Genomic DNA, 21201 nt, shown 5'->3' with positions numbered 1-21201 from the left:
CACTGAACAGTTGTCAGGACGTTAGAAAAGTTTGGGACATTTTAGCAAGGTGTGTGGAAGTTTAATAAGAAATTATATCAAACTCTTGTAAGACTCGTGTTAAAAATAACTAATGCTTCAACTGAGTGATTAAGTGTACCTACTAATTTTGAAAGGACCAAAATTTACCTGTGATCATAGTAGACATAAACCACAGTGAGGTATTTGAAGAAGATGGTTGCTTTTTCCTCATGCTTATAATAAGGAGAAACCTTGTTTATTGTTACCTGATATCAGGGAGTTGAAACTGGACCTATGAAGCCTCCTGTATACACAGTGACTTTTTAAAAACTCAGGCATTTAATACTTGATAATGAACCCTCATAGCGTATGGTTAGTTTATTGTGAAGCTCTGTTGGACTAGTATTGGAACAAATGTTCATCACACAGGAACAGAGACTTGAAAGGAGAAACTTACTGGTTTGACTTGAGTTTTGAAAAATAGGTAATAAGATATGAAAATCAATTTGAAACTTTAAATTTCATAAAGTTTAATTATGAGGAATTTACAAACCTTTAAAAGAGGTTAAGGTAATTAAAATTAACTTCTATAGTTTTAAAGAAAATTTATTCTGACTGAAAACAACTTCAGTCAGGAACTGGAGAAAAGCTTTGCTAATAACAGGCTTTCAAAGTCTGGTTCAAATGCTGGTGTAATGAATGGTTATTATGAAGGCAAATCAAACTAATTTCCTGCCTAAAAGTGCTAATACTACTTGGTTTACTGTGTTTTCTTTTCTTACTAATGCTTGTGTTAGTGATGAAACTAGAGGCAAATGGTTTACAGATAAAATAGAGCCTCTCTTATAAAATTGCTGCAGTGGGGAGATTCCAGGATAGATCCTGTTTGGAAACAACAGTTTGACTGTTAACAAGACCAAATAAAGTATGTGACTCATGCAATACAGCTAGTGATAGGTCTCAGTAATTATGTAGTTGTTTTCCCAGTAGTGGTAACACTGGCAGTAGGGCTGCAGTGCTTTTTTGGTGTTGACTTCCTACAGGGGCATGTTTATGTTGGAATCTGTGCACAAACTGCTGTGTGGACATCAAATTGTTGTATTGGTTTGAGGATTAATGAGGTTAAATTAGCTCAGTCATTTACTGCATATTTTATCGAGGTTCAAGCTGTTCAGACTGTTGCTGTTAATGTAAGTAGCCCAGAATGTTGCCAGTTAAATGCAAGTTACTCATCAGGGATCCAGAATTCATTACTGGAAGGAACTTTGCTTCCTGATAAAGTTGAATTTGATGGGAATACTCTGTTCCTTGTGTTATATGAGGAGCAAAACTGGAGAAAGATTCACTGAACAACAGCACAGCATGATAGCTTGCTAACACATTTAGGAGGATGTATTGCTCTCTGCATACCTGTTCTACAAATAGAAGGTTTGGTGATTAAAAGACTACTTCAGGCCTTCTATTTGCATATATGTCGTCTCCTCTTCATTAATAAAGAAGTTAAAATCTAAAGGAGAAAGTGAAGAGCTAGGAAGAGTATCTTTGCCTAAAATCTAACCACACTATAGAGGACAATTGCTGTGAAGAGACCTGCTGTGTCTTTGTTTCCTCTTGAATCGGACACTGTTGCACACAGAATGGTCAATAGAGGCTTTCTCTGAGGGTCTCCTAGGTTTGTCACGGGTAAAAAGATCTTTGATATAGGTACTACATTGGAATGTGCTTCAGAAATTGTAGAAGAGTTTGGAAACACCCACTGAAGACCTGATTTAGGCAATGTTAGAGAAGAAAATATTGACTATAATATTTGATCTGGAATAAATGCTTAGTTTTTATTTTGGGTTACAAAAATTCCATCTGACTTTGAAAGGATTTTTGTACATTTTCATGTAATTAGGTAATGCTGTGGGTGACATGGTATGTCTGGAATGCCACTTCAAATAATAATAAGGTAAACAGGCTTGGCTCATAGCTTACAAGATCTGAGGGGAGGCTGTTTTTACCTGTCTGGTTTTCAGTGCTTTCCAGTTTAAAGGAGTATTGCCCTATCACTAGTGGGAGGGAATCTTCTCACTGAGGAAAACTTCAGTGGGCTGTGGCTCTTCAAGCAGTACTAAAGGTATACCTGTTGGGAACTATGGGGAAAAATCATGCCTAACTCTGATAGGTAAGTAGTTACTAAATAGTTGTTGAAGACAAATGTTTGCTTTGTTCTGAAGTCGTCAGATATGGAGGGGACCTGCGAAAAAGCGGGCTAGGAAGATAAGTCCTGCAGGGTAGCGCTTTCTGTAACTGCAGACAGAATTGGATTTTTCTGAAATTTACCCTTATTCTGAATGCAAATGTGACCTCGAGCTCCAAGTTATGCAATCAGTGAGTTAGATTAGTATCTAGACTAGTATTTCTGTGGTTATAGCTGTAAACAGGGTCTTTCTAGGTGCCTTGCTAACTGAAATTACTGGGAAACTCTAATCATATTTCCTAATATAAGAAAAATATAAGAAAAATGTCAGGAGTTATTTCCAGGTCATCTAGTCTGTAAGGTGTTTAACCAACATGACAATATGTTTTTATCCGGCTATGAAGCTAACAAAATCTTCTGATAACTAGAAATCACAAAATTGTTGGGACTGTTTTATGCAGCCAAATCTAGTTATTTTTACTGTTATCTGTAATCCTGTGTACTTCAGTGGGGTTAGGAAGATTTGGCACATTAGACAGAAGATAAAAAACCTGACAAATATGAAGTATGACCCCATAACAGCCGAGATTTTATGACTAAATTAATTTGAAAGAGCAGGACTATATGTATAAGGTATTTTGCTGTACTTAGCTTGATAGTAGCTGAAAGTCTAGAGTACTTGTTCCTTTGTCTTTTCTGGGTATGGTGTCCCACTTTTACCCTACGCTCATTAGTTACGATAGCTTGAGGGATTTTTTATTTCTACCTTGTGTTATGCAAGCTAAAAATTACCTTAACCTGGGTTTCACAGTGACAATTCCAGTCATTTAACACTTGCTGCCTGAATCCTGAGAGCTTCAGGATCTCTTCCCTTAATATTTTTGTGCTCGAGGCAGCCAGCTGCTCTGTCTGTCAGAAGAGTTGGTCCCTTTCTGGCAATGCCTGTTAGAGATGTTCTTTCTGTCTTCATTTTGGATGAAAATGCTCTGCTTCAAAGTAGAAGGGATTCTTTTCCTCTCTCAGATCTTTTCAGAAATACTAATTTATATGACTTAGCTGAAAACATTTTTTAAGCAAGGGTGCACTACATAATACAATGTATTAAATAAATAAAGCGTAGACTATAGAATGGGTTCATGTGTTAAGGAGAGATTCCTGAATACCCCACATGGGGCAGTTCACACTTATCTAGATGTTTCACTGCTGTCAAAGGGCATAATACCATAATTCCTTGGAACTATGTGGCATATGTCAGATTAGCTTTGATCCTTTCAAGTCTGTATTTAGGTCTTAAAGACGTAAATTTTCCTGAGCATCATTTTTGTTGGCAGCTTCTAAGTGCTTGCTGTCTTTTTTACATGGTTTTCTCTTCTTTTTGAAAGCCCAAAGAATCTCCACTATCTGCTTTTTTACTTAGCATATCTGCTTTTCCACTTACATGCAAGTAAAGCACGAATCATTCAGAAATTTGTATTTATTCTCCCTGGGAGCTCATCACTCCAACAGGATAGTTGCTGCAGCTGGTAACAACAAGCATGCTTGCTTGTCAGACAGTTCAGATGAAGCAAGTTCAGGAAGCAAGCTTCAGCACAAAGCATGATTATGATAATAATTGTTAGGTCAATGAGACTAATGGGCAAAGAGGCAAAGTCTGCTGAAGACAATTTTTTTATGGACTAGTCCTGTGTCACTTCTTAGGTGATACTCATATTGAACCTGTTGTGAGTTGTGTCTAACTCTTCCTTTTACAATTGGATGATGGGGCGGTCCTACTCCTGTAAATCTTAAGGATCTCTTACCTGCTGCACCCCATCAACTCAGAGTGCTTCTGCACTAGGAAAAGCATGAGAAGCAGATGTCCAACTAAAACAGCTAATTGGAAGTTTTCTGATAAAACAGGATTTATCTGGGTGGAGGCATGTGGTTCATCAAAATGGGAGTCTGTTTTGATGAAACCTCAAGCAGGGAAACCCTACACCCTTCCCAATACTGAACTCTGAAACTTGAAATGAGGAATGAAAGGGGTTAGTGATAACAAGCCTTGGATGTCAGACCTCCAGGTAATATTCTGACTTGTTAGACTAGATATTTGCACTTTATTCCTGGATATATGAGGAGCAACTCAGCCTGCAAACTCTTGGCTGTTTTATACTTGGAATTTCTCTGTCTTTTAAAACTGCCTCTGAGTTTATTCGGTTTCATCCCATGTAAATCAAGATCATGTTAAATATCGGAAAAAAATATGGAATGATAGAAAAGCTCTATCAAAAGCTCATGAGCACTTCAGAATTTCTGCTACAAGTTCCTGAAGTTGTTTAACACTGTTACTTTACATTTTATCATGACTTTAGAGGAAACCTTTAATGCTTCCTGAATAACAGCAACATTCTTTTTTTTGTAAAATGGCTGTTGCACAACTTTTTCCCGTAAAATCCTTGCAATTTTTTTATTTCCTGCGTATATATCTGAGTTGGATGTTTTGAAAGAACTTTGTGGTACAGTTTTGTGCTAAAGGTCATAAAAATATGCGATTTCCTGAAGCAGTTTGATGTTGGGAGTACTTAAGCTATTGTGTCTTCCCAGTGTTTGAAGCCTGACAGAAATTCTTCTGCATGTGTTCCAAGCCAAGCAGATGTCATTTATATGCAGTTAATTATTGCAATGTGAAGCCTAAGTTGACACCTCAGCAGTGTTTTCTAGCTCAATCATTGTGCTTTCTGTGTTCATGTGACTCCTGCCTGGCTTAGCGGTACGGACATTTTTCATGTTTTGCCTGCTAGTACAATGTTGTCCTGTCAGTCTGACCAAAAGTCATGATCTCTGCAAGGCTGATATGATGGTTGTTACTCTGCTAAAAACATGCAAGATTTATAAGGGTTCAAAGACTTGTAAGAATTTGGAGTACAGGAAAGGTGATCTCCAGGAAACCTCACATTACTCCTCAATGTGGCAGGTCGGTGCAACTGCCAAGTCTCATGTTCTTTCTTGTTTGCCTGTTGGTGTTAAAATTGAGCTTGCTTTAGAGACTATCCATCCCTAATTGTAGAGTCACCATCAATCTGTAATGCCTGGCTGATTACATCAATAGCTTGAAGCAGATTTCGAAACCAATCACAGCTTGTTTGAGAAAGGGATGGGAGTAAAGATGCACTAATACTTCAGAAATCCTTACCCTATGCTGTTTATCCTCTCAAAGCTTGTTTGCCTATCTGCAAACAAGGACTCAGAATTGCAGGAGTGCCATAAGTGTTTCTGAAATTTTCACTTTGGGCAGTGGCTTATAGTAAGATTATAAAGGAAATTTGTAGTTTTGTAGCAGGTTGCCCTACTTTTGACTCTGGAAATAACCATTACTGGTCAGAGCAATCCACTTGTCCCCACTGCACTGAAATTAGGCAGGTCCACTGCAACCGAATAGCTGCTTTGTTCCATATGTCAAAATTAATTTAGAAAAACGTGATAAGATCAGAGGAAGAAACTTTTTATATTTGACTTGAGAAACATTGTTTGAAGGTAATTGACCTTTCTAATATCAACTACAATTCCTTGTTCTTGGAAAGACTCCGCAGTGGATTTGAAGGCAAAGAAAGCCAGGTTTTAAACAAGTTGAAAATTGTAATGGTGTCTTTTTTTTCTGTAATAGAGAAAAGCAAGGAGATGTTGTTTGTTACTGTTGTCTTAGCACATAGAAGTCATCCAGCTTCACTCAGGTACTGCATGAACTTTTATTTTTGACTACTGGGAAAGGCCATCTAACAGTCTGGTTAAAATCTCTTTGTTTTTACAGCTGGTGACATATGTATTGTGCCAATTAAATGGCAGGATACAGAACAAGTTTACATGTCTTAAGGCTTTCCCTGAAACTGCCCACTGATTTGATGCTGTTCCGCATGCACAGTGTGTTTTTGCTGCTTGCCTGTTATGTGTATTGGTTGTGTTGAGAACTTTACACTTGCTTTTTAAAAATATTATGACAGTGTCTGTAGTAGTTTCACTTAATTCTGAACAGAGAAGGTTCAGTCCTTGATCAGCAGAGAATCACCCTTTGGAGAAGCATGAGATGGAAAAATAAATTCATTGCATTTTTTTAGAAATCATAATGTAATTCCGATGTATTGATTCACATTTTTTTGTCCGAAAGTTAGCTACATTTCACCTAATGACAAGTAGGTTTTCTGGAGGTGCTGAAATGTAGTGACAGTTCCTCTGAGTGATATCTTATGCATAAGGGTCCTCATGTGTGCCAAACATGGGGAGAAAAAACATCAAACAAGTGTACAAGCCTGACAATGTGGTAGTAAAAGGAGGGGGTGGAGTAACTGATACAAACCAAATAGAAAAGATTCAGCAGTGAAGGCTAAGTAGGAGCAGATGATAGAAGGTGGACAGTAATTGTGCAACCAGAAAAGTGATGGTTTCCTATGGAGAGGTGTGAGGTGGGAGCAGGTAGTTTGGGCATTAGAGAATGGAGCTGTAAAGGACTGGAAGGGAAGCTGTAGGTGCGGGACCAAGGACAAAGGATTTTAGTGAATGGTGTTTTCTTTCAAAGGAAAACGTTGAACAAATTTATGAAAAGGATAGCAAACAAGCCCTACTTCTATATTTTACCTAATCAGATAGCTCTGTGACATCAAATGTGCTTCAAGAGATAAAAATAATTTTAGCGAGAAATGGTAGTGAAAATGTTTCCAGATAGCAATAAAGTGGAATGTCTAAAAATGAACTGGTCACTGTACACAGGAGGACATGAATATTCTGTTTAGGTAAAAGTTCTTTTTTCCCCTCAAAGATCACTAATGTGACTTTGTTGTCAAGTAGATCTTTGTCTAGTTTGAGGGAACTGTTCGGTTTCCTTTGCATTTCATTTTTTCATTAGGTAAAAATGTGAGTTGGGGGAAAGGTCACTGCAGTGAAAAATAGCCTTTTTCCAGTATTTGTGTCCTGAAGAACAGTTTTTAAACACTATCTCATTTTCATATCTTGACATGCTAAATGGGGACAGGCATAGTTAGTTAGTGCAGGGTTAGTGCATATAGTATTCTCTGTATTATAGCATAATTTGAAATGTTTACCACTTGTGGAAAACTGGCTGCAGATTTTGAGGTGGCTCTTCTGCTTTATCTTAGCATTGAAAATGGAGAACTGCACAGCTGGTATATCAGCAGGAAAAAATCTTCAACCGATCTGTTGTAACCCTGAACAAAATTCTGTACCTTATGCAAGGTCTTCATTTTTTGTGTTCACTGAACATACAGCTCTTTAATGTTGTGCTTTGAGTATTGTTAGTTGAGTGTTAATTCAGTATGTCTGCTTATCCCTTTCTGCTCCAGACTGAGCTGTTATTCCGTGTTCACCTGCAGTGATTTGTCTCTATAGTGTATAGATGCTCATAACACCCTAAAAGTGAGGCCCTTAAGTAGTGGTGGCTGGTTAAGAAAGGGTTCTCTTTCATGCCACAAACCAGTGTCTTAACAAGCAAATGTAAAATTTAAGTAAAATCGTTTCCGCAAAAGTGGAAAGTTGAAGCTACCTGGAGTGTTTCATTTGCTGCTTCTGTTGGCAGAGATTTTTCCCTATTCTCTACCCTGGTATTGATCTCCATTGAAACGCAGATGTAATCCTTCAGAGACACTGAAACAGGATATCTTAATGCACTCTGGATTGGACACTTGTGCTGTGATATTTATCTCTGTAGCTTTGGATAATCGTTATAGATGTGATGTAATACATTAAGCTAAGTTCTATGCTGGATGGTAACCCTCTGTTTTGAAGTTAGATGAATCACCTTTGGTTTCATTAGGAAACTAGAAAAGGCAAAGAGTGGCAATGAATAATGTGAAATGTTTTGCTTGTGAAAATCATTAAAATACTTTCTACTGGGCTTTCAAAAAATTGAATACTTGTTTCATTTTTGTTGCGTTGTTTGGTTTATACTTTTGGGTACTCAAGAATGAAGTAGCACATAATCATAGAACTGAAAAACTACGTACTAGAACTAAAAGTAGAACGAAAATAAATCATTTAAGGAGTTCACATTCCAGTCTTAACAGTGTTCTCTTAATGTTGAGTTTATTTCTCCCTGTTAATATGTAGCGGTGTGTATGTAAAGAGTGTTTTTCATAATGTAGGGTTTTTTACACTTGCTTATTTTTTGCTTGTGCTTTATTTATGTCTCTGAAACTACTTCAAAGCTTCTAGCTCTAGGCTTTGCCTGCAAAAGCCCAATTTTTCCCACCGCTGCTAAACTGCAAGTAAAACCAGTTGAAGGCTGGTTTATTGTATTTGTGATGTTTATTTGATATTCATAATCTCTTTATTATGACTGATGAAGAACAGTTGAACTATGTCTAATTTAATGTAAGGCTTCTTTCTGACTCTCACTTGAGCAGAAAGGTGATGAATCTGAGAGCAAATGAGAAAAGGTATAACTACAATTGTAAAGAGAATTCACTACACAGCGATGGAAAAAGTATGTTGAACACTGCTAGGGATGTACAGAGACTGTTTGGACCCTTCCACCCCCACCCCCCAAAAAACCCACAACCTAGTAATCTTCCTTTATTGTTAACCTGTGTAACAAGGGGGTTTCCGTGGCCAAGTTGTTTAAAAGGCCAGTGCCGTGATTTGTATTGTATTGTCAGCCCAGTTATAGTCACTGTGGAAACCATTTCTAAAAACATTCACCAAAGATATACGAAGGGCATGCAGGATAAAAACTGTAATACCAGTTCTAATCTGTAAGGAAGGCTTTCCAGCTGCTCATAGGATGGACGGTGAAATGTAAACTCAAATCAACCCGTGTCTCGTGCTGCCTCTTCAGGATGGCAGTGAATAAAACTGGCCTAGAAGAAATTCTGTGCATCTCAAAATATGAATTGTTCAAACGAGATTTTTTCCTGTTTCATTGTCTGTTTCATTGTTGTGTATTAAGAAAAATACAAATGGAAAGTGATTTTTTTAAAATTTTTTTTCTTCCAAAAATACTTTGGAAAAAAGTATTGTCCCGGTAAAATCAAGAAGACATAAGATGAAAAATTATTCCCTTTTGAATATATCTGTCATTGCTTTGGACAGAAGATTGATAATATGAGAAAGGGAGAGGCTTTTTGACTCCAAGATGTGCCCTGTTTGTCTTCGTGACAGTCTGATCTAAATAGGGCAGGCTTTCTAGGTAAATCCCGGTTAACCTAATACTGATCACTGGTTTAAATCCCCAGACCAAATAATAAAATAGGCAAAAAGCTTAAAATCTTTATCAGAGCATGTGTGCCCAGGAGAGTGTTGACATCTTATAAGCAGAAAGTTTAGGTATTGGAACACGTCAGGCTCAACTAGTTTTGTGTAGAAGCAATGTGTTAAAAAGTGTGGATACTTTAAAAGAATGTATTTTATTTATATTTCACGTGAAATAACCCTGAAGGAATTTATTTTCTTACTTTATGCTTTAATTTAAATTTCACTTATCTGTTTTACTCAGATAAAACAACGGAGATCTCGGAGGCAATTTGGTAACACAGTTCTTGGAGTCTGTAGATAGTGTCGTTTTCTTTCCTTGAGGGAGAGAGGGGAAAAGGGGCAAGGTGTAAGGTTATAAAGCAGATAAAGCTCATCATTCCATGGACCTTCTTAAAACATCAAAAAAAGAAAAACCAAAACTAAATGTACTATATTTCCAGTTAATATGTTTTTCACTAATTTCTATAATTTTCCATGATTCAGTGGTGTTTGATCATATTAGCTTAAATCTCTCTGCATGTAATACATAATGCTGCTATAATAATAACAAGATACACAGTGGGATTGTTCCCAAAGGGACCTTGTATCGGTAGGTGAGTTTACAATACTTGACACGTATGTGATCATGAAAAGGATGTCTAGCAGAGATGCTGGGGTTTCTCAGGTTTTTGTACCAAACTACATGGTAATACCTCTGTTTCCATTCCCTGCCTCTTCATACATACTCACTTTGACAGGCATCAGGGGAGTCACAAAGGCAGCAGATGGTCTGTGCGCAGTTCCCTCAAGCATAAAACAACATTTCTGTACTTGTTGTCAGGACCTTAAATTGCACGCTGTTCTGTTTGATTATTTTCAAACTCTGGATTGGCCATAGGGGCTCAGATGAGAAAGATTTGCATAGCACAAAGCGGGAGCAAGGGCTGAATTAAAGTGGCAAGCAACTGAATTGAAACTAAATTCTAAGTAGAAGTCATATGAACTCATTTCTAACTAGGTTTGATTTCATTATTTTCAATGAACGCAGTGACCTCTACTAAAATTTAACAAGACAGAGGTTATGTACCGTATGTGTATGGAGGTTTTTTCCTGTTATGCCGTCATCAAATATATTGGAGTTTTTGTTTATGCATAAAACATAAAAATTAGGAAAAAACAACACTGTAGCATGTGAACTTAAAATATGTATTCAAATCTAGGTTAAGAATATAAATTCCATGAGTTTATCATCCTCAATGTTATTCTGCTGTAATTCAAGTCAATACAGTATATTAGTTCTTTATTAAATGCAATGCCCATTTTTTAAAATTCAATTTGCTGTGCAAGAATTTTCCCAAGATACATTAGATGATGTCAAGTTTAAACCTGTAGGTGAGTCTAAAGAGATCTGCATGCAGATGGAGCTGTGGAAAGCCAAAGGAAAGATTTTTCATAAGCCCACTGGGCTTAAACAAATTTGTTCAACGTATGTTTACTTTCTAGCTCCAGTTTTCATCAACTGTAACTGCTTACGGTTTTTTTTGTAGGTCATAGGTGTACTATTGGCCACTGGTTGAGTGTTAATTGGTGTTAGAGAAAATTTTGTGTGTTTTAGTGATTCTCTTTATATCAGTGTGCTGTGGATATTTAGAAAATGCTTTGTGTGAGATTGGCCAGGGCCCTATGGTTGGTTAGTAGCTACTCTTAAGGGCTTTCTGAACTGCTGTTGCTACCTGTGCATCCTCCTGCTGCCACAACACAAGGAATTAATGAATAAATAGTCAAAATAACAAAACTGCAAAGATTTGGAATGCTTTGGCAGATGTATATAGACAACATGTTTGAGTTTGTCCAAGCACTGATGGAAAGCGGGACCTGGGTTCATACCTTGATAGCAGAAACCAATTTTTGTGTTTTGTAAAGATGTTTCTTTTTTTTTTTTTGAAAACCTTAAGAAAAGAAAATTGGCCTTTTTCCAGGGAATTAGAATGGTATGAAACACATCAATTGTGTAGGTTATTTTTAGAAAAAGTTTTTACAAATCATCCTGAATCTTGCTCATTCATTGGAGCCTTACTTAATTGTTCAGCATTTCAGCATGGCAGGCTGTGAAGTATGTGAACAGTCAAAACAAAGTTATCACAGTCAATTTTGCAAATAGATGAATAAACTTGCTTATGGAAGAGTCGTATCCCACTTGTGTCTCATTCACTGTACTACAGGTTGTAGAAACAAGCAGGAATATTTGTAGGAACAATAAATTTTAAGCAAAAATTAAGAGAATAGTTTTCATTCTAAACATTATTTTAAGATCAATATGGCGCTTATAGGGTGAGGATGTGTAATATGTTGCTGTTTTTGTTGTCATTCTTTGATGTTCACTTAAAATTAGTGACATGATTCAGATTATTGAATAGCACATCTCTTAGGTACTGGAGATACTTTGCTATCTAATTATAAACACACTCCTGTAGTTGAAAATGTTGCTTTACATGAGCATTTATATCTTCTGAAGCTCAACTACGTATGATTTTTGTTCAATGCTGAAAGATTGCAACCACAATTGAAACTGGTTATTTCAAGTGAACTGTTACCACGTTGTCTGTTTACTCATCTGTAACTCACAGCAAGCAGTAAGCATGGACTCTGGACTGAGGTTTGTTCGACTAATAAAGGGATGCTTGAAATTATGTATCAGAAGAGACCATCATAAACAGAAATGAAATTTAATGTATAAATTAATTGCTAGGATTTCTTTTGTGGACTTTCAACTGATGTTTAGGTACAACTTCTAAATCCTTGTAACGCTTTTATCCACAGTGTGGATAGATTAGCATTAGGAATAAGTGGTGAAGTCCATGCTGTCATTGTGAATTTGAATGCTGTGCAGGATAAATGCACCTTTCCCCCTCTATTCTTATCTTTTCTTATTGTTTCTTTCTCTAGTTAGCAAAGACTAAGGAAGCTGCAGTAAACCCCAAATAGTGTGTTAGTGATGCAACTATACTTCTATTTTGTGTGTGTGTGTGTCTACAGCTATATAAACATGTACTAAAATAGTACTAAATGACCTTGAGAGAACTTGGCTTGTGTGGTTTGCTCAGGGTGGGCAGGAGCATCAGGTGCAGCCTGATGTTAGGATTGTGGATTGTGTGAAAAATCAGTGAATGACCACAGTTACAAAACATCAGTCTGGTTGCATTTAGTTTGCTTTGGTCTCATCCGAAATCCCTGCTGTACAAGCAGCTACAAAATCATGATTTATAAATTCACTTCAAATGTTTTGAATCTAGTACTGATATCAGACGGCTCCTCCAAGGATAGATTTGTTAAACATAGGAAAAAAATGTTACAAGAGAAGGCTGCGGGGAAGAGATGCATTTTGTCACACTTGTATGACAGTACCTGTGGGAATGTTAGAAATGTTGGGTCTTGTTTTCTTGTAACCTCTGTGTTGGAGGAATAAGGCTTGAATACTGCAGAGTTTTCTGAGGTAAAGAGTCTTATGAAGCTCTTGGAAGAGAGAGGATTGAGTGCCAGACAGATGATTCCTTTAGAAGAGGATCCACATATTTTGTGGTGAATGGCTAGAATGTGTTTTAGCAATGTTGCTATACAAAGTAGAGTATATTTATTTTCTGAAGAGAAACATAATTGTGTTGCACTGAATTTCCTGTAGAATAATTCCCAGGTGTTAATGATATGGATTGAATGTGAATACATGCAAGTGCAGTTGTTTTTATTTCACAAGTTTGAGTCACAGTTCTGCATTATTGGCTTTTATAACAACTGGGAAGAGCCAAGTGGCAGAGCAGTTTCCTGTGCCTGGGTGCTGAAAATGTCTGAGAACAGTGTGGTCAGTGGTGTTTGTGTGTGTTGGGTTATTTTCTTATTCTGTAGCAATTACCTCTTTTGAAAAATGCAGCTGGATGTGCGGAGCTGCTCCAGAGTGAGCTGGGCTGGGCTTAGGCTTTGGACCATTGCTTACACCTGCTCTTTCCACCCAGAGAATGGAGGATGCCTCCAGAAATCCAAGTATGGTGCAATATCCAGTTATACTTGTTTCTCTATGTGTAAATAAATTACAAAACAGTATAAACAAATATTTGATATAAGGCTCTCACAGGACAGGTGTAATTGGCAATGTCTTTAGGAAGTCATCAAAACTCTTCTCCCCTCATTTCTTTGGTTTCCTTAAAGAGGAAAGTAGCCAGTGAAGTGAGGTTATTGAACTTAATGCTTGATTGTGTGGACAAGTTGTTTTCAAAAAGGGGTACACAACCCTTAAATGGAGTAGTTGCTTGCAGGTAACTGCAGGGACTTGTGGGTTTAGCTGCATTACTTTTTGCAGTGTGGCTTAAGCTGCACAAGCGTTCTGGCCGTGTCAGTACACTTCATTTTGGCTGCACTTTACAGCTCAGGAACCATTTTACACTGACAAAGCTGTTAATTGTGCATAGGACCTGCTTCATGTTTGTCTGCTCTGAATATATATGGAACCAACAAGAAACCATCTTCTCAGTGTGTCTTTGCATGGCATAAGAGTATTCTTCAGAGATTTCTTGTAAGCTAGCCAATTCTTGATAGTGTTCTCTCAATACATAAAATAAAACCAGCCTTCTCCAGATAGAGTTTAAGGTTGGCATCTTGGCAGCGTATATATCCTGTAGGGACGACTGAAGCAAGCTACTGGTATTTTGTACTTCAGTCTGTTATTTGGGGTGTTTGAGTTCTCAGGCTTCTGATGTTCATAATGATGAGTATAAAAAGCTGCTTGTTACAGATATATTTGCTACTACGGTTCATATTAGGCCATGATCTGTTCATTCCTTGATATTGGTAGAGGATTTTTTTTGTTTGGAGAACAATTTTATGGTCCTTAATTACAGATAAAAAATAAAGCCTCCCACAAATGTAATCTTTTCACTAGCTCTCAGACTTGAAATGGAGAAGTTAAAAGCAAGCGAACAAAACAAAACCCGCAAACTTTCCAAAACTCAGTTGGAGGACCAAATGTTTGGCAATGTTGCTTTAAGAGACAAGGACAACACTAATTGTCACAAAAATTGTGTATGTTAAACTACAGATCAGCTCTTGGTTCATCCTGTGAATTGATGGGCTATTTGCACCTGGAGTGCATTAGGTGCATTCCTGAGGTTTGTTTTCTATTTTGGCTTCATCCAAAACAAATCAGATGAATACTTTAGACAAGATGCACATTAGTCTAGAGGAAGTCTCATTAAATCAAAAGCAGTTAATATTTTGTTAAAAAAAAAATAGTCTGAGCTGGTCCTGGTCTTACCTCACACATAATCTTTTGTATCTAAAGTTTCAAAGCATATTCTCTATGTGTATGTATACATATTGATATCTACACATGCACTCTCTGTAGGTGTATTAACTCATTTTTAGGCTGGCAGAATTTTGTAAAACTTCTATGTGTTCTCTGTCAGGGAGATGATTTTTTTTTTTTTCCTCAACTTTTCTGTATATCTTGATATGGTTTCTATTTTAAGGATTGTCATGTATTACTTTAAAATTTTTGGAACTTTATCAGGTAACTTTCAGGTAAGTCTGTGAGTGTTCATTCTTGCCAGGTGCTTGTGTTGAAAGGTAAACTGAAAAAAACCCCAGTAAGTTATCAGACCTACTGACCTCTATTTCACTATCATATGTCATGTTTTGAAGACTTACTGCTTCTACTGCACTTGAAACTTGAACAAATGTTTTCTGTTTGTTCTTGGATGTTCTGAGGTACTTAGTACAAATGTACACTTCTAAGGCGAATGCCTGTTAGAAAGTGGTGGGAACATAGAGTTTTAGTCAGTAGCAGAAGAACTTGAAGGACCTTGGGAACCATTATAGAAATAAAAACTATTGATTTTTTTTTCAAAGAATTTTTTCTTTACAATTAAAGCTTTCCTTACTTGCCCTCTTCCTAAAGAGGAGATATGCATGCCACTTACCCCTTCATTGTAGTACAGCACTGTCAAATATTAAACAGCACTGAGCACTGAGGTCAGCTATAAATGCCTCTGCCTTTCTTTGCAAAATATGACCAAAACTACAACAAAAGCTTGGTAGTAATGGTCTCATTGGGTCAGTGTTCTCCTCCTTTGCTGCTGCATGCACTTTGTTTTTGCTAGATCAAGGAGAACATTGGTGCTAATTTCATGCAAGTATGACACCGTGTTAGATAATTGTGGGTTGCGGTGTCTCTTAATATAGCAACAGATTAGAATTATGATGAGCTGTGTTCCTTAGATGATGCACCCTTGTGAATAAAATCTGATTATATCTTCAATAGAGTAAATGAGGGAGGGGGAAAATGAGGGTTTGGTAATGTCAAAGCAAAATGTCTCTGTTGATCCTGTGTTTAGACATCATATAGAGTAGATGCAAGAATTATTTTTCTGTTCCCTTTCAAAGGAGCTGTGTATGCCACATACCTGGATTGATACATGTTATATGCTTGATGTCTAAAAGTCTAAAAAAACTACAAGCAAGGCTCTCTTTTATAAAAGATAACATAGATATTAGATAAAAAGCCAAGTACATTAAACCACAAGTGTGCAATGATTCAATGTGAATGTGCTACTGAAGAATTCAGTTTTATACCCTCATCTGTTGTGTGATGCAAGATGGTGCTTCATGAAGATCGAGCTGTCTCCAATGACCCTTCTCAGATTAGCTTCACGAGTGTCATAGTCATGTTAATGATCTCAGCAGGGATAATCAGGTAAAAGCATCACATTGATATGGCTGTGCTGCAGGTAGAAGTTTGTGATCAGTTATTTGTCATCAGTAGTGCTATATGGTGTTGCATTTTGCCATAAAGACTCAAGACTATTTTGATATACCCTAGGATTATACAATAAGTGCTCTGCTTGTTCTGCTTGACATGCTGTTATCTGATTTACCTGGAGGAGGAAATCAGGATGCATGCCTTATGAATTCAGTAGTGAAGGGTGAAGAAATGGAAAGAATTCAGAGGAATTGCTCTTTTGGGGTGATACAAGGGATGAAATCTTACACAAGTGAATACAGAAGATGAGCATAACACCTAAGTCTATCTTCTAATGGTTGGACCACATGCTTTAAATAAACTTACTGGAAATACTGTATTTCTACAAAAAAACTTCATATAACTTTGTGGTAATTATTACTCAAATTAGATTACAGTAGAAAAAGTTCTCTTTGTAATATGAAACTGGGTACCCTGTGTAATATAAATTTGGTAAGGGTATTTTCGAGGTTAATCCACTGAGCCCTCTACATTTCTTCTTAACCTTTTACTTTTAAACTCATCTCCTATGCTACCTTCAGCTTCTTACGTTTTGTAAACTGTATATCTTTTTACACACAATAAGATCACAGGCAACTCTAACATAACTATAAAATACAGTGACTACTGCTAGTGCTGCTTATGCAGTGACCTGTGTGAAATGGATGCTGGCTACTGGGGGAAGAGTCCTCACCTGAAGTGCATTGGGAGTGATGGGAAAGTTCAAGGGGGTTAAATGTGTTTTTCAATAATGTTGATTTCTTTAATCTTTGTAGGATCTCAGAGGCTTATGTTGTCAGATGCGTTTAACTGTTAATCCTCTCTGGCTGGAACAATTCGACTCTGAGAATCCCAAATGAGGAATGATATTGGTTACTGTACTTATGAAGCACCAACACTGTCTACTTCAGGTCCATAGTGAAGAATTACAGGAACTCGCAAGTTCAGGCTTGTTTACGTTCCTATTTCTGTCTATTGCTGATGTTTTTATGGATTTCATGGTGTTCTGAAAAGCCCAGAAAGCTCATTTTCCCCATTCTCACCCCAGTGTGTGTGGTTGTGTTTTGTTATAAAATTACACACTGATTTCATTATTTGCATTACTAGTTGTTTAGCCAGGAACAGAACCATCCTTAATATATGAAATACATTCTCTTGTATGAGCATTCTTCTAAAGGAATTTGCTTTGTAAATTATCTTCGAGTTTTATTTTAACTAAGATGAAAAGATAAAATTGAACTTAATAATAATAGAGGAGGAGAGTTTGTCTAATGCAGTCCCCTTTTCTTAAAATGGTTCTTGGACATATTTGCAATGGCATCTTTGACGTATTTTGTGGATAAAATGTGCTACTAGGGAGGCAGCATAGCACTGTCTGTTTAGCAGTGTCACAAACTCCCCTCAAAAAAATAAAGCTGCGGGAAAGAGACTGGAAATAATAGGTAGGTTGGAATACTAAAGCTTGTCAGTTATCCCTTTGATCTCACCAAAATGAGTTAGGGTTTTGCCATGTATGTCATTAGTACCAGGAGTTTGCTGTAGCTAAAGAAAATTAGCTGTTCCTCTAAAAACAACAACTGGTGATGGTGAATACCTGGTGAAGTAAAAATGGTGAATTGTTCTGGCTCGAAACAGGAGGTGGGGTGGGAGGGGGAAATGAAAGAAGCTGCATATGTTCCTTTTGAAAAGTGCCTTTTGCATTGATAGTGCAAATGCTTTACCTTGAGATGTGAGCATTACTGTGATCAGTTTTCTGTAACATTTCTTACACGATCTGCCCAGTGATATTGGCAATGGAAACACGATGTATTTTTAAATCCTGTTAAAACAAACTGCTAGAATACTACTTTAAAAGCATCTTATCTTCTGTTCACCATATTTTTCCAATTTTAACAGTCGATTGTACTGTATTTCTGTTCCTTCTTAGTCTTTCTATTTCTTAATGTTGAAAATCTGTTAGAAAGCTTTCTGTATTGTTCAATAATTGTTAGTATTCCTCAAATGTCATAATGTCTGTGTAGGAAGGAAGAAAAGAAATGGCTTAACTGTAGATAACTTGTCTAATACTTAGCAACGGATTTATCTCCCTAACTTGGTATGTGTCCTTCAGATTTTGCTCATTTTTTTTGTTCTTTCCATGCTGCTGACTTGTGCAGCTGCTACATTAGGTGTGGTCGGACTACTGTGGTCAAGCTCTTTTTTTTTTTTGTCTAGAGGTAACCTGGTTGCTTAACATCAAAATGCTTTTATTCTAGTACTTTGCCTTTTTTTTTTTAAAAAAGGGAAATACCAAGCTGTGCATCAGTCACAGAAATCGAGCTGCTTCGCAACGGAGCGTTGAAGCCTGATCGTGTAGACATCTACATGTGCACAAAATTTCAGCTCCATTCAGAAACATTGATTCTGTGGCAGCGTTCTGGCCAGTGTTATGAATATTTACAGTAAAATTATGTTTTCTAAAGTTAAGGACTTAAGATATTTTTCTATAATGAAGTTGAAGTTATCACCATAATAGAGATGAGTACAATGAAAGCTTATTTTCATGATTAGTTATGAGCTTGTTTTCTTACAAACTTACCCTGCACTGAAGTAATACCTAATACTATGTTCAGGTGTCTGTTCCCAGACCTCGAGACTATACTCTCTGTGACATCAAAATCAATCAATACCTTTTAAGTGTAAAAAATAATAATAAATAGAAGAATAAATTCAATAAAAATGTCTCAAACCCACACATAATCAATACATGCACAGAAATTCTTGAGCACCTCCAACATTTGTTCCCGAGGTGAGCAGCTGGTGTTCAGACAGTTCAGCAAAGCTGCTGCTGTGGTCTAGAGTGTGTGTCCAGCACACAATACAACTGGATATGGAGCGTGTTTCTAATAGATCAGGAAACCAGACTTTAAACTAGATATTTGAAGTTTGTTAGTGCTTGTGATTTGTAGTAAGCTTCCTTTTGTGTGTGTATTCTGCTTTGAAATTGTACTCCTATAAGTAGCAAGACTTGTTAATGCTGTTTGTCCATTTGGTGTTTATGGTCCCTCCATCCTCCCTTCTGGCTGTGCCCCGAGAAACATCTTGGAGTCGGGGTTTCAGGCTGGAGTTTTTGTTGATTTTTTGTTGATTTTTAAGTCTTATCTCAGCTTTTCTTTATTAATTTTGTTCAACTACATTTCTATATATTTTTACGTTTCTGTTTTCATATATGTGTATTTCCATGTAAATCACATTGCACTTTAGTTGTGTGAAACACATATGTATCGAGGTTTCCAGGTGTCTGTCTTTTGGGTCTGCTTGCAGGAAGATAAGTCTCAAAATTGCTCACTGTGGGCCACATTAAAGAAAAGGCTTTATGTTTGGAAAGACTAATAAGGTCTAATTGCCAAAGATTACTGCATGCACTCTATCAGTTATTTATATCTTTACAGTGAATTTAGACAATGCTTTTGTGACAGTGTTCAAGTTAATTACTTAATTATCTACTATTAAATAATTATGAAAACTCTAAGTGGCTACTAAGGTGTTGTGTTCTATAATTTCTTATATGTTCATAGTGTCAAGTGTGGAATAATGTTGCTGAGTATTTGCTAACTACCGTGTTCTATCTGTTGAAGGAAATAATTCTACAATATGGAAGAGCGAGCAATGAATGTCACAAGTTAGTATACATTAATTAGCTGTGAAAATATATTAAAAGCAGAGCTGCTTTTTCTTACAATTACCTACTTAGAATACAACTTTCTATTCCTTCTTAATGTAATAATGGGCAGTATTTTAGACTGTGTATAGTGCTTCTTTTAAAGCTGAAGAATTGATCAGAACTTTCATAGCCTCACGGCAGCACAGTTTCCTTGCTTTCTGAGTATTTCTGCCCACTCCATCTGTATTGGAAAGTTTCACCCCAGGGTCTGAAAGCATGGAAAAGTTAGTGGCAAATGAACAGTGTGTCCCCAGATAGAAAGCACAGTGATAACATGGGCCATGCCATGCAATCTTTGTTGGTATAGTGTGGAATATTTTCTAGTCTTAATAATTTACTGTGATATTTTTAATATGCTAAAAGCAAATCTGTTCATAAAGGCAGAAAGAAGATCCACAAATACACATTAAAAGCCCCACAATTTGTTGGCCTTGATTCTGATTTTGTATAGAAATGCTCTAGACCCCTTCCAGTAGGTATGATGCTAAGCGCTCTGCATCTTTTACATATTTTTTTTAATTTAATCAATAGCTCTTTGTAAACTGAGCATCTGACAGTAAAAGGGAGATAATCTGGATCCCATTTGGTTTTGTGGGTTCTGGTGTGGAATCGATCTTTTCTGGATGTTAGTGTGGCTTTCAAATATTTTCAATTAGTGGGAATTTCCAGTCCATGGCTTGTGAACTGTTAACAGGGAAATCAGTGTGCCATCGCAGTTGAACAACTATTATATTATCATTGAATGATGTAAATAATATGATTTTGTTAGCCTGAACATTAATCACAAAGATGGTCTCATCTGTTATCTAATGAGAAAAACATGAAGCTTGAGGAAATTCCTCAGAAGATGTCTAAGGGCTGCAAAAATATGTTTTGTAAGCAGAAAAGCTATTTACTGTCACCAGTAGCAATGTTGAGACCAATAAAATGGCAACTGCAGTGGGACAAGCAAATGTGATCAAAGAAGGTTACAGTGCAGAATTTGCTACAAAATTCATGCTTTTCATATTTGTGGTTTTGACAGCTATATTAAAAATTGAAACATTTTTTTTAAATCTACTTGGGGCAAAGTAGAGCCCTAAACCTGTGACACTTCTTCTGATAAGCACATTATAGTGTCCTACCATCAAGGAAAAGTGTAGAAAAAGGACCTCTTTGCTTTTTAGAGTCCCAACCTAAGGAAAATTTCAGTAATCGGTAATTACACCTATCAAGAAAGTTCAAAAGACATGGAAGTGAGTGACTGGGTTACAATCACTGTGTTTGGTTTTAGAATAAAACATGCTAGTATTGGGCTATCTATTTAAAAGCAGGTGT

This window comes from Opisthocomus hoazin, chromosome 9 (assembly GCF_030867145.1).
Source record: "Opisthocomus hoazin isolate bOpiHoa1 chromosome 9, bOpiHoa1.hap1, whole genome shotgun sequence".
NCBI lineage: Eukaryota > Metazoa > Chordata > Aves > Opisthocomiformes > Opisthocomidae > Opisthocomus > Opisthocomus hoazin.
This window is presented reverse-complemented; position numbering follows the sequence as displayed.